The 14,383-nt window shown below is 45.9% G+C and overlaps 1 long non-coding RNA gene across 2 annotated transcripts; it reads right to left on the bottom strand.

Moving 5' to 3' along the window:
• Positions 1-497: 497 nt before the first annotated feature.
• On the bottom strand, positions 498-11,477 carry LOC128779442 (uncharacterized). 2 transcript variants are annotated; one of them, XR_008425373.2, is made up of 6 exons: positions 11,299-11,477; positions 10,743-10,930; positions 8,158-8,226; positions 5,316-5,538; positions 1,510-1,693; positions 498-604 (listed from the first exon to the last, which is right to left on the bottom strand). It is a non-coding gene; the product is annotated as an uncharacterized lncRNA (long non-coding RNA). The 2 variants fall into 2 exon arrangements; XR_011650516.1 differs by lacking the exons at positions 498-604; positions 1,510-1,693 and having other exon boundaries at positions 4,730-5,538.
• Positions 11,478-14,383: the final 2,906 nt, after the last annotated feature.

Here is a 14,383-nt window from a genome sequence, read left to right as displayed (position 1 = left end):
GCTGATTGTTGCCAGTACTTGTTTAAAATTGTAGTTCATACAGGTGGAATTCTGAGTCAGGCAAAATACAGTCAAGTCCTAAAAATGCCACTTTTCAGTGACTGACCAGACAGGTCAAATAGTAGTAGTTCTCTAAGGATGGGGTTTAGGGGAGCTCCAAATCCATTCTGCCTCCTTCAGTGGGTGCTGGGATGCTGTTTTTTTTAGCTACAACAGTGAAGCTGTTGGTTTTCAAGATTACCATGGAGCTGATGAGAGGGGATGGGATTAGAGCATGTAAAAATGGTACATATCTTGTTGTTTTCACTAAGATTCAGTTTTCTTTAATAAACTCTCCTCAGACTATTGCAAGCCTCTACTGAATTCCCAGAATTCTGATAAAGTTGAATTTGACAGCTCTTGCTAGTGTTTTCATTGCTTTTATGGAGGAATGGATTTACAGAAGCTTTTACTCCACTGTCTTGAAAATAGAATCTTCCAATGCAAGTAGAAGTCAAGCATGTAGAGAATGTTGCTGAAGAGTGTTCCAGGAACTGGGATAGCTGCATAGAGGCCTGCAGCATAAGAGAGGCTGGTCCACCAAGGGTAGCTTGTGGTGGTTTCCCTTGGGAAAGAATTGGAAAGATGAGAATGAGAATTTAAGCAGTGACTACACTGTAAGTGGCCTTATATGCAGATTATTTCCCTCTGGCTTTTTAAAGTCAGTATTTTATATCATAATGGGGAAAATTGTGGTTCTGAAATAATTACTCCCTTAGTTAGTCATATGTCTTCATTGCCTGACTGCTCCCCAGTTCTTGGGCTTTGTTCACCACAACCTGCCACCCACTCTCTCTTTCCTCCTCCCCAGGGCCAAGGGAGCACCACATGGGCCTGGGCCATGCAGCCCTGGGTTGACTACTAAAGGAATACAACACTGAGCCCTAGGCTCAGAATGCCACTTCTGCCTAAAACCAGCATGTGCTTTCTCAGGGTAAACATAGATTTTACATTAAGTATGTTAATGGAAACAATATGATTAAAAAGAGAAAGATAAGAAGGTGCCCTCTAGCCCAGTAGGCAACTTTTCAGTCTCCAAATCTGAAAAACAGAAAGATAAGACCCTGGCCAGGTGGCCAGGTGGCCAGGTGGCTCAGTTGGTTAGAGCATCATCCCATAAACCAAAAGGTTGCGGGTTCAATTCATGGTCAGGGGGCCTATGGGAGGCAACCAATCAATGTTTCTCTTTCACATTTCTCTCCCTCTCTCTTTCTCCTTCCTCTCTCTCTCTCAAATCAATAAACAAAACCAAAAAAACCCCAAGACCCCAGAAAGGTAGGGACTCATTAGAGAGTGTTTCAGAACTGAAATGAGCTGACTTCTCTTTTTATTTTTTCCCTGCTAGTTCTAAAAACCTTGTTAATTTGACAGCATGATACTCTCACTTACTTTGACACTATCCACTCTGACTCTTCACTCTCCAACACCAAACAATCCAAACCTACAGATTTATGACAAACTGCATTTTACCTGAGAAGCGTGAGCTGTGAAGAGAACATTGTGTGGGGATCAAATCCAGCTAAAATCCAGCTCAAACCCGACTCATCCACCACCAGGAGCACTTGCTGCTAACTCCTCTGTCTGGTACCTTTCAGCTCCTGCTCATGTCGTCCATGGCCGTGATGATCTTGGCCCCTTTCTGACCTAGCACAGACTTTAGAAAAGTGACAGGGGATCAGAATGCTTTAAGCTCTTTGTCAAAACCTTCCCATTTAAAGTCAAGACTCTCTCATTGTTCCTACAAGGATGATTTATGGCTTAACAAAGGTTTTTACATATCATGAGCTACAGAGCTGGACTCTATAGCTCTGTGCTGACAATCCAGAGGGGAAGGAATGCTTATTATCATCCTGACTTTAGTCCAGATGAGGGACAGGACAACTGTGGCAAATGGTAGAAAGGACAGAGAAGGGAAGTAACCATAGAACCGCTTCCCAGGCGAATACTATCTCTTACCCCAACCAGACCAGGCATTTTAGAACTAGATTCAGCCCTTCGAACTATATGGGAGCTGTGTTCTACTTTTATTTCTCCATGAACAAAAGCAGTATTTAAAAACAAAATTCTTACTTAAATTTTTCTTAACTGCATGAAAGTAAAATTTTACAAGAAATGTGCATGAGCCCTGCTACTCTGAGCTGTCAGCACAGCTTTGCAGAGTGCCAAGAGGAGGTCTGCATTTTATGTGGTGCACAGGGGGTCATGTGGAGGAGAGCTTTGAGGGGACTATGTCCCAAGCCCAGGGAGATTGATTAGGACCCCCCAGTTGCCCAGGGAGGTCAACTGCTGGTTGACCTAGGCTGTGAGCGTAGGACGGAGAGGAAGGTGCAAAAATATTGGGGAGGTGTGCTTGACTGTTTATGATTTCTGTGATTGGGACAGAGTGGGAGAGGGGAGAACTGAAGACAGCCCCTGGGTTCTGGTTGGGTAACTGGAAGTTTGTCTCATTCACTGAAACAGTGAAGAAGCCTGAGGAGAAAGATGATCTTTCTTTAGAACGTGTTGAAGCTGGTATATCTGTGGTACCCAAGTAAGTGGGCTCCATAAGCAGATGAATATATAATGCATAAAGGGGGCTTTGTATTGTTTTTTCCTGTTCTTTTGGAATAATCATCATAACAGCTAATTTGTGTAGAACTATTTCTATAAGTCAGCCACCATTCTAAGTGCTTTGCACAAACAACTCAGTGGTCATCTCAAGAAGACATATAATGTACTCTCACGTTGAGAGGCTGAGTGCCAGTGGATCATGAGTGAGGCAAAGTCGACAAGGAAGTAGAACACAGAAGCACAGAAAAGAGGGGGCAGTGAGGACAACCCGTGTGCTGAGACTTAGGAAATACATCGGTGTATTTGCACTTATGAAGACTTGCCTGATGGATGGCATGTCCATGTGAAAAGAGGACAACAAGCTGGGTGGGCAGAGGGACTGAGGACAGTGGTGAGGTGTGGGGAAGCCTCTGAAGACAGAGGGACACACTGGGCAGGGGACCACGTGTCTGTGGCGTGGGGGTGGAGGGCCGCAGAGAGAGCTGGCTGTTGAGCCCCGACCCACTCCCCAGTTTCCTTACAAACAGAGCCCTATTCTGTTTAGAGAGGCGATGTGACAGTGAAAACACACCTATCAGCCTCCCTTGTATGCAGGGGTGGCCTGTGAATGGCCAATGAGATAAAAGCCAAAGTTCACAAGGAGTCCTTTCAGGAAGATGTTTTTTGTTTGTTTCTTTGTTTTGTTTTGTTTGTAATTATTTGTTTGTTTATAGGTACATTCAGCTGGCACATGCCCTTGACCCTTTCACCCTTTTCCTTCCTGGAATGCAGACAGAATGCTAGATGTCAAGCAGCCATGTTTGGACCATAAGACAATAGACATGAGGACAAAAACCACGTTAGCATGACTGAATGAGGAGAGAGAAAGAGCCTGTTGTGAGCATTGTACATGCACACACAGCCCTGCAGCTCTTTAAAATGGGGGCTTGGGGGAAAACCTCTATTTGATTACGCCACCGATGTTAGGTTTTATCACACACAACCCAATACAATCTCAACTGATGCAGGAGGGAAAACAGAATGTGGGACTGCTCCAGGATTGGAGCTCTGCAGGACAGAATACTAGGGGTGCAGGGATGCACGGTGCAGGGTTCTAGGGATGAGAGAGTAGTTGTGTAATCAGCTATGGGGTCTGCACTGGAGAGAGAAGGAGGAGAGGCCCAGAGAGAGCCAGAAAGCTGGGGGAGTGGTGGGTCAAAGACACAGAGGAGTCAGCACACTTAGTGGGTGAAGGCCCAGACACTGTGGGAGGACTGGAACTTGGACCTGTCCACTGGTTTCCTGATAAATGGAGAACAGACACAGTTATTGAGAAGCTGTGGAAGCCAGAAGCCACTCCCAGCAGGGATCACAGTGGGTTACTTTCTCAGGGATGCCTGAGACAGTTCAGTTAAGATCAAAGCCATCTCTTCTCTCCTTTCAAAACTTGGTGGGTTTGTAATAACTTCATGTCAGCCCCAGAGGTTGTCATTTGGCCCTGTTCTTAGACTTTGGCTACCCTTCTTTTCCCCTCAAAGATAATTCCCTTTGCAAAGGCATTAATGGATACTTTTCAGAAACCGGTAAGGCTCTACCTGTCAGTAATATTTCCTGCAGGACTGCAAATTTGAGCCAGTCTCTGCAATACATAACCTGGTTATAAATCATTATACCTGCTTCTCCAAAGAAAATGTCACTTCCAGGACCGATATCCACTTTTGGTTCTTCACAAAGTGACAAATGGCCCTATACTAAGACAGCCATTATATAAACCAAACCAGATCTAGATGTGTGACTGAGGGAGAGATTAGTGAATGACCTGAACAGAGTGCCTGCCACACTAGCCCCTACTCATGGGGCCCCCCGGGAAGCCTCGGTCTGCACTGCCCCTTCCCTGCAGGCCCCTTCTCCTGGTTGCTCCCAGGGCGTTATGAAGCGATACTGCAGACAATTATGTCCTGGCAGCAGCTCCCTGTGTTTGCTTCCGGCTGCAAGGTCTCAATGGCAGACGAAGTATCTTCTGGAATCTCTCTTCAGACCCATTAGCTGGCGAGTAGGAAAGCTCCAAGCCATACGACTGAATGATTTGTTACCACAGAAACATTTCATTTTAATTCTTTAAGAAATTGCTCAGGGTGATTCTTGGGGAAAAAGAAAACAAAATTAAAAACTATGGTTGAATCTTTTCATTCAAAAGCACTTGCTTTTAAAACCACTTGCTATTTAAAATCAACTACATTTTTTCCAAAATGCTTGACTGATTACACACACCATTCTCTAGAAATATTGACGGATTTTCAGGCTGTGTTGGTTCCCCAGGCACACATAACACATAATCCTTGGCAAAATTACTAGAGGAATCATTTATATGGGCTGGAAGGCTGCGGTTCTCCTGGAGAATTGCATTATTTCTTATCTCAACGACACTGCTGTCACTCTCAAAGTGGGCCTGCAGGAGGCTCCCTGGAGGTCTCCCCACTGCAAGCCTGCTCTGCCCGCTGCAGCTGCCTCCTGAGATGGGCCCTGTGTCAGGTGTGAGATGGAGAGCAGAGGCCTCGGTCATTCCTGCCCCTCCAGGGAGTGCTTCTGCTCCACCCCAGTGGACACTGAGGCCGCTTGGGCTCCGCTGAGCAACAGAGAAATGGCTCAGAGTGTGGGTTCAGGACTGGGGCAGGCCTGGCCTTGGCTAATTGAGTTAGCGTCTGTCTGTCCTGACATTCATCCACATCTAGAATATTACTACCTACCTCATTTGATTCATAAAAGGGTGAAATCAGATCAAGCAGCTACAGAGCCAAGAACTTCGTAAACAGTCCACAAAGGATCTTTCTCATTCTAGCCCCCTGATGACAATGTCCCCTGTGAGTCAAAGGCGGTCTTGGTCCTGATCCAAGCTGGAAAGCCATATTCTTCCTAAAATGCACCCAAACCTTGGCTTGCTTGAAAAACCGTGATTCTCCAGTTATGTATCTAAAGCAGGGGAAGGAAAGAGAGAGAGAAGGAGACCTCTATTAGATTCAGAATACAAACGACAAAAGCAAACCTCAACTAACTCTTCCTGCCTCCTGGCTGAATGTGCAGAAGACAGAGATTCCCAGGAAGGACCCAAACACCTGACGACCACCCCCAACATCCCTACTCCGGGGGTACGCGTGCCAGACGTTTCCCAGAGGGGGTAGTGCTGGGAGGTTTGTAACACCATGCTTTCTTTAATTAAAATACTAACCTCCCAGCACTACCCCCTCTGGGAAACGTCTGGCACGCATACCCCCGGAGTAGGGATGTTGGGGGTGGTCGTCAGGTGTATGTAACAATAGCCAGAGGGGAGTGGGGAGGGGATAGTGGGGAGAGGGGGTTACAGGAGCTACTGTTAAGGACACATGGACAAAATCAAGGGGGAGGGTAGAGGTGGGAGAGGGAGGTGGGATTGGCTGGGGTAGGTTGGAGGGATGAGGAGAAAATGCAGACAACTGTAATTGAATAACAATAAAAATTAAAAAAAGTAAAAATAAAAAAAAAGCATGGTGTTGAAGTTTGAGAAGCACTAATTATTACATACATTGACAACATTTTACAATGCACTGCTCTCAACTTTTATTTCTTTTTCACAAATATGTATTAAACATTCAATCAATCTTCTGAATACCCTCCAAAATTTAAAAGAAATACCTCCTATACTTTCTGAATGTCTTCTGGCCCTGGCCTACAGTGCAGCACTGGGCAGAATGCTGTTTATTTCTAGAGCATTCAACAAATATTTATTGAGCACCTACTATGTTCCAGTTACTGTTTTAGTGGTACACAGAAGAAAGTATCGATCTTTATGGAGTTTATATCTGAGTGAAACACTCAGTAAACAATAAATAATGTAATTTAAGATGGCACTAGGTGCCCTGAAGGGCACAAAGAGAAGTCACAGAGTAATTCCTGTGGCAGGTGGGAGATGCTATTTTAAATAAGGCCAATGGAGATAACCTGTCTTAGAGAGTTTGGATCATGATAATAAATGAGTGATAGGAAGATCCAAGGTAGAGAGAACAGCATCAAACACTTAGGATGCTTTGGGTTATAAGTAAAAATCTCTACCCAGAAAAAAAGAAACCTTAAGTAATAAGGAAATTCATCCTGTCACATAAGAAGTCCAGAAATATGCCCCGAATCAGGGTTGGTTGATTCATCAGTTCAACAATATGAAGAAGTCCTTTCTCTGTACTTGGCCACTTCATCCCAAGCCTGCTGTCCTACAAGACCTTACAAGTGCTCCAGCCGCTTTATCCATGCCCATCTCTCCCCAGCTCCTAGTAGTGAGGATGTTCCCCTGCTGAATTCCCCTCCCTTCTCATTTGCCAAATTTGGTTTAGCTTGTCCATTCCTGAGCCAATGCCTGACAACAGGAGTAGAAATACTGTTCATGTTCTGGAATAACCCCATAGAAATGGATGTTGGGGAATCTATGAACTCTCTGCTCTAGGGAAGTGCACACTTGGCATGTTCAAGGAACTGAAGAGGGCCCAATGAGTGAGGGGGCAGGGCAGGGGTGGTGAATTTATAGCACAAATTACATAGAAACCTGTAGGGGAAGATATCCCAGGGTGTAAACAGTGGGGCCATATATTCTAATTTTCACTTTAGAAAGTGGTTCCTCAACATGCTCCCCAAGCTGCGTCAGGAGAGCAGTCTGGAGGCCAAGGAGAAGGTAGAGACCAGGGTCAGATGCACATGTGACACTTCCCTGTTAGGAGCAAGGAAAAGAGTGGATTTAACATACACCACAATAGGGGGAAACCTCCCAACTTCTCCAAAGAGGGTAGAACTACTGAAATAAAGGATGGTAACACAATTTCCTAAGTTAGGTAACCTTTAGTTTGTGAGGTAACCTTGTGGCCACAATTCAGAGTAACTTAACCTCCAGTTTAATGTCAGTCATATCACCACAATTATTCTTCATGGTCGACTGGCCCAGGACATTGCTCTAGAAAAGGTGAAAAGTCAAACCAAAGAATGCTGGGAACACAAGACCATGAACCAAAATGCCCTCAGTTTGGAGCAAGAAAAGACGATAAAACACAAAGCCATCTGAAACACCAGTGAGTCCCTCTGGTCTGAATCAATGAGAATATGAGTATCCATTCCATTATACCATGTTGACATCGTCCTTCTATGTCCTAAGTGTGCATCATTATGTTATGGTTGTCACAAGCACTTTAGAAACACACAGGGTGATTATCCAAAATCCAGCTTCCTGGGCTGCATCCTAGACCTAGAGAATCTGGATATTCACAGGGGAGCCCAGGGATCCTTACTTAACAAGGTTCCCAGGTGATCCCAATGGTCAGTCAGGTACGAAGGTCCTTGCAACATGAGGGCCATTTCAGAGGAGCTATGGCCAAGAAGAGGTCTGGCAAGGGAGAGGATGAGCGTGGAGGGCTGGAGAGAACAGAGGGCCTTGCTGAACTCTCTGTGCTCCCCTTTCATTCCCATCAGCCCGCCGGTCCCTCACAAATTGGGAGACATACAGTAATATCTAGCATTCCTTCCAGCTCTCAATTCTATGACCATGTGATTCTCTATAGAGGTAGAAATACTTACATTATATTTGGGATGAACTACAAGTTAGTGCTCCATGTTAGAATACAAAAACACCAAAGAGTTTCATGCCTACGGTGGACACAGAAGGGAATAAAGTTAGCTGGATAGTTTCCCTGTTAGGTGCAAGGAAAAGTTAGTGCCCTATCAAGGCACTAACTGCATAGTCAACATGTTAAGTGGAAACTCATGTACATTATACTACAGAGGAAGGTTCCTTGTGTACCTTTGAAGTCATAAAAATGTTCAACTGGGTTTTACCAGTCAAGTAACTCTTCCCTTTAAACCTACTTAGCAATGGCTACAGTACGGTGCACATCCACCAGCACTGTCACAGGAGCCTCACCTGTGTTGTCTAAATCTTTACAATAATCCTGTGAGGTAGGGCATTCCATTGCATGAAGAAGAAAATGAAGCTCCTTCAAGTTATTTGGCTTGCCCAAAGGCACACAAAAAAGGAGGATTCCAGCCTGGTTGGTCTCAAGTCTCTAAGCCTTAACTGCTGCCTTCCAGATGGGTGGAGATAGGATGGGCCCTGACCCCTGACCCAGCTTCAGAGGTGATGGGGCTGAGCAGTCTCATGAGTGACCCACATATCTGGGGTCTTGAGAATTCTGTTGGCATCAGGTTGGTTGTCCCTCTGATCTGGGGGACTTGCAGGGAAAAGCTCCATTCCCTGAAGCACTCTCTGTAGGTCTGGTGCTGGCTAGAGTCCCTTCGTCCTTTGGATCCTTCTCCGCTTTCCCCACCTGCTCTGGGCTCTGGGGCTGACCTGTGGGGGCTACCCAAACTGGCTGCCGACTGGTTTGGACCAGTGGGTGGCAGTGATAGGAGATCAGTGGGTGGAAGGAAAATGAGAACAAGGGGGCCTCATTTCTTGATTATTTTACTAAAGATGCATTTCCTGTCTGCCAACCCATTCCTGCAGCTGGGGGCCCACACCCTCCTGTGTTCTTCGGGTGTAGGGTGGCCCCTGCTCTGCTGTTACTATCCCTGGTGCTCCAGCACCTCTCTCTGGTTTCCCTAGATTGCCCCCCGCCCCGTTTTAAGTCATGCAATCATGATGAGTCCTGTTGGTCCTTCAGAGTATGCTGCCACTCTCCCAGCAAAATGCTGACAGGTTCTCACCTATATTCTGAGATGCCTTCAGGAGGATGCTCCTGGCTCCCAGGAGACAATTTCCTGTCTCAGCAGCCCAGTGCAGCACCAGGGAGTGCTGGGTGTGAGTGTGTAAGTGTGTGCATGAGTGTGAGCCTGTGTGAGCATGTGTGTGTGTGTGCAAATGCCTGTGTGCCAGCATGTGAGTGTGTGTAAGTTTGAGTGTGTGAGTGGGGTCAGGTAGGATTTCAGTGCAGGTCTGGAAAGCCTCAGGCAGAGCTTCATCAGGTTGCCTAGACTCTTGGCCCACTCCTGCCAACTGAAAACCCTCTCCCCTGCCTCCCAGCACTGCCCGGCAGCAGCAGCCTTAGGCCTGCACCTCCCCTTTTAATCACCATAATCAACCCCAGGTGATTACTCTGTTCCAGGATAATATGCCCAGTGCTTTCTGCATATCTGCCATTCTGCATCATCAGGATGCAGTGAGGTAATATGATGGCGCTTGGCTCTGGGGACCCAGCACACCTCCCTCCCATGGCCGCCTGGCCAGAGCAGGGGGCCCATGGTGGACACCATGTGACCTACTGTGTTTTTCAGACTATAAGACACACTGGACCATAAGACACACCTAGGTTTTAGAGACTGGGAAATAGGAAAAAAAAAAAAACTGCTCCACCGCCACCCCCCTCACAATGAGCCAGGTAAGCTACATTCGTACTATAAGATGCACCCCCACTTTCCTCCCAAATTTGGGGAGGAAATATGCGTCTTATAGTCCAAAAATATGGTAAAATGTTGTCACCACCCTGACCAGTGCTTGGGCTAGGGGTGCCCTTGGGGCCCAAGCTAGCCCAGTCAGAGCCTTGCTCTGGGCACTTGGGTCTGTCACTGGCAGAAGACCACCCTGCTACCCAGGCCCAGAACTGTCAGGGTATGGAGCTCTCTTTGGCCTTGGCCCTTCAGTATGCAAGGCCCCATCAGAGAAACAAAATCATGAAGAGAGGACAGAAAGGACAAAGATTCAAACCAGAGTCCATGTGTCCTCAGCTGTACCTCTGCCCTCTAGTGTGTGAGACAGTACCCCATTTCTGCTTAAGCAAATTTGAGCGAGTCCCTTGCAACACAAGAGGACCCGATGTTCACAGAGCTGGTATGATTCTGATTTTACAGATGAAGACACTGCAGTTCAGAGAGGTGACACTGGTACAGTCAGAGCTGAGACTGGGACTGGGTCTTTGCCCACAGCCCCTGCTCTCAACACCGTGGTGTCTGAGTCTCCCGCGACAACTCCCAGTGTTCCCCTCTGTCCCACTGCGTCACATCGGTTCTGCAGGAAAAGTTCTCTACCCTGCACAGCTGGTGAATAAAAAGATCTGAGGCACATTGGAGGGGAGAGGAGGGATGAGGGTGGGAAACAATTGTGGGAAAGAAGATTCTGCCAGCACCCAGGATCTCAAATGACATGGATTACAAGAGGAGGCTAGACTCGCCTGGTTCTTTCAAAGTGCCCGCTAAGCCTTTCTCTAAGCAGTGTGCACTGGGGCTTCCGTGGGCTGGAAAAAGGTGCTGAAGTGCCTCGCTGGCCCGGTCTCGATTGTTTCCAGGTGTGGCGAACACCGTTGCCCAAGGATGGATGACAAGGCTCAGCTGTCTGAAACGATCACTTATGTATCATACCCTGGGAACATGAAGTAAAGAAATAAAACAAAAAGAAGCTTGGTTTCAGACCTAAGAGCCCATGAAAAGGAGGCAAACAGATTTAGGTTTTCATTTTCTCAAAAATAAAAAAAAGTCATTATTTGTGTCTAAACTGACATTCAAAGGCAGTCACAAATCAATCCATCAGCAGCTATAAAAATCCATGTTGATCCACTCCAGAAAAATTGAAGGAGAATAAAGTCGGAAAGAAATGATTGGCTTCCTCTCTAAGCAAGCTGATTGCCCTGTCATTTAACAGCCATGGATATTTCCACCATTGAACATCGCAAAGGTCAAACTGGATAAAACATATTCAGATACATACAGATCATTTTGTATTCAAAATACCTTCAGAAGAGATATTGCTCTCTCCCCTGTGGCTGCCGCATTGTATGGAAATGCAATGGGCCTGGATATGCAGGTGTACTTGGCGTGCATGCTGAATGGAGGGGAATTTGCTGTGTGTTTATGCCATCCTCTCTCCCTGCCGATGTGTAGAGAATCCAGGAAAATCTGCACAAGGCTGCATAAGCAGACGGCAGAGACGGTCTCGGCAGAAAGGGAAGCTGTTTGTCTCTTTTGCAGTTTTCTCACCGCTTCCCTCCCAGCATTCTCTAATCCTTGCCATCATAATGACTCAGGAGCTCAGGGCTCTCTCTCATGTTTGCTCAAAATTTCCTGAAACTTTAACTCTTCCCTGACTTCCTCCATCCCAGCTACGATGGTTAAATGTGACAGGCAGGTTTTGAGAACTGGTGCGGAAGGCTGCTCTGCCCCTACATTAGTGTCCAAGTTGCTCATGTTTTTGTGCCTCAGTTTCCCCATCTATAAAATAATGAAAATGAAATACCCACTTAACAAGGCTGCTATGAAGATGGATTAAGCTAATCAAGATGAAACCTTTATTTTCTTTTTAAATTTTATTTTTATTAAGTTTATTGGGCTAACATTGGTTAATAAAATTATGTAGGTTTCAGATGTACATTCTATAATACATCATCTATATGTTGTAGTGTGTGTTCACCACCGCAGATCAAGTCTCCTTTCATCACCATTTATACCCCCTGTACCCTCTTCAATCTTCCCCTATTCTTCCTCTTCTTTCTGGTAATCACCATACTGGTGTCTGTGTCTATGAGTTGTTGTCTTTTTAAATTTTGCTTAATCCCTTCATCTTTTTCACCCAGCCTTCCAACTCCCCTCCCTCTGACAGCTCTCAGTCTGTTCTCTGTATCTGTTCCTATTTTGTTTGTTAGTTTATTTTGTTCATTAGATTCCACATAGAAGAAAAATCAGATGGTATTTGTCTATCTGACTGGCTTATTTCACTTGCATAATACTCTACAGGTCCATCCATGCTCTTGTAAAAGGTAAAATTTCCTTTTATTCACAGCTGAGTAGTATTCCATTGTGTAAATGTAGCACAGCCTTTTTATCCACTCTTCTACTGATGGGCACTTGGGCTGCTTCTAAATCTGGGCTATTGTAAATAACGCTGCAATGAACATAGGGGTGCAATATTCTTTGAAATTAGTTTCAGGTTTCTTCAGATATGTTTCCAGAAGTGGAATAACTGGGTCATAAGGCAGTTCCATTTTTAATTTTTTGAGGTTATCTCCATACTGCTTTCCACCATGGGTGAACCAGTCTGCATTGCCACCAACAGTGCATGAGGGTTCCCCTTTCTCCACATCCTCACCGGCACTTGTTGTTTGTTGATTTATTGATGATGGCCATCTGACAGGTGTGAGTACAGTTAATTGTTAATGAAAATCCTTGTTTCTGCTAGCTCCTAGTTTCCCTGTTTCTCCAGATTTGAGAGAATAGGAGTTTCTTTCCAGGTGTATACAACAATTCCCACAATTTCACCACCAACAGAAACGTTTTTATATGGCATGTGAAGATTTGCTATTTGAGATGCTTGTGGCCCCTTTGCTTTAATGTTTGCACTCAGAGCTGGAAATTTGGCCTGAGGAATGGACCAATCAAACCTTCTGCACTGTTAATCAAATTCACAATTTCCCAGTGCCTGGCATTGTAGCTCAGGGTGCTCTTGAAGTGCATGACCGCAGCTCCCTTGTACAGGGCAGGCAAGAGGACCTGGAACTGCCCCCCAGCACATGGGGCAGAGCCTGGCCACGCCACCCACTCAGCAGCTTGCGTTCACACATTTGCTTGAGTCCTCGCTGGTCTGCTCCAGCCAGCTGTGCACATCGTTGGTGTGCAGGAGGGTGAGCATCCAGGCCCGGCTGCCAGCCATAGCGGCGCACCCCATGCATGGAGCAGTGGTGCCAGCGCCCATGTGGCTCTAGGACACTTGGTTGCAGCCCATGGAGAGGGTGCGAGTACAGGTGATAGGGGTGAGAGTCCAAGATGAAGCCTTTAGACAGTGCTTGGGGCATGGTAAACATTCTGTAGAGGTAGGTAATAACATTACCATTATTATCTTTCTCAAAAGCAATTTTCATTATTTCCCACTTGGGCTTCAAAAATTTACCATCATCGCTAGGCCTACATTCAGAAGTACAGCATGCCAAGCTGTATCACAGTCTCTAGATGTCCCCAACCAAATTTTTCACTACTGTCCTACAAGCTAATTTACATCCAGGAGATCTGCCAATGTCTATGTGCCTTCATTCAACATTTGTAGACATTCCATTATGTGCCAGGTGCTGTGCCAGGTGAGGTGAAGTACACGAGCTTATATCCTCGGAGATAACAGCTCTCCCACACTGCTTGCTTTATCACAAGTCGCCAGAGGTCTCTGTTCCTTTCTCATTTTGTTTGATTGATGTAATGGTATGGAACTGCCATCATCCACGGGGGAAAGAGGTGAGCTGTTGATTGTAAAACACTAATGATGGTGAAAAAAACATGACTAGACAGAAGCAGTGTAGGGCTGTAACTCGGGGGGTGTGTCATTCTGTGTTTATGCCTGTTTTTCTCTCGCCACGGTTGAAGAATGCAATATGGGAGTTCTGATGTTGAAGCCTAATTTGTGATTTAACTGAGGTTTATGAAGAAGCAACAGTCATCCAGGTATGTTGAATGAACATCTAGGGTGGTCTCGGAACTTGTCAGCGATCTTGGGGAAGGACAGTGGCGGTAGGCCTGCAGCACCCTCCTCCGTGTCCCCGAGCACACACAGCAGTAGTGACCCAGGCCTACGCCTGCCCTGGGATAAGCATCTGAGCCCATGGGTACAGGACAGGTCCTATTGGTCATGATAGCCCCAGTGCCTATTACACTGAATATACGAAGAAAAAGAGGTAGGCCATGCCCATACCTTTCAAGAAATCTTTTGGCTTATAAGAAAAGACAAAGGAAACATTACTTCCCCAAAAAAGATCCCACAAGAAAATGGACCTGCCAGTGTTTATTTCTTATATCTGCTCAAGTGTAGATGGAATATGGGACTTCCACTCATGCAAGC

Source organism: Desmodus rotundus, chromosome 10, assembly GCF_022682495.2.
Source record: "Desmodus rotundus isolate HL8 chromosome 10, HLdesRot8A.1, whole genome shotgun sequence".
Lineage (NCBI taxonomy): Eukaryota > Metazoa > Chordata > Mammalia > Chiroptera > Phyllostomidae > Desmodus > Desmodus rotundus.
This window is presented reverse-complemented; position numbering and strand designations above follow the sequence as displayed.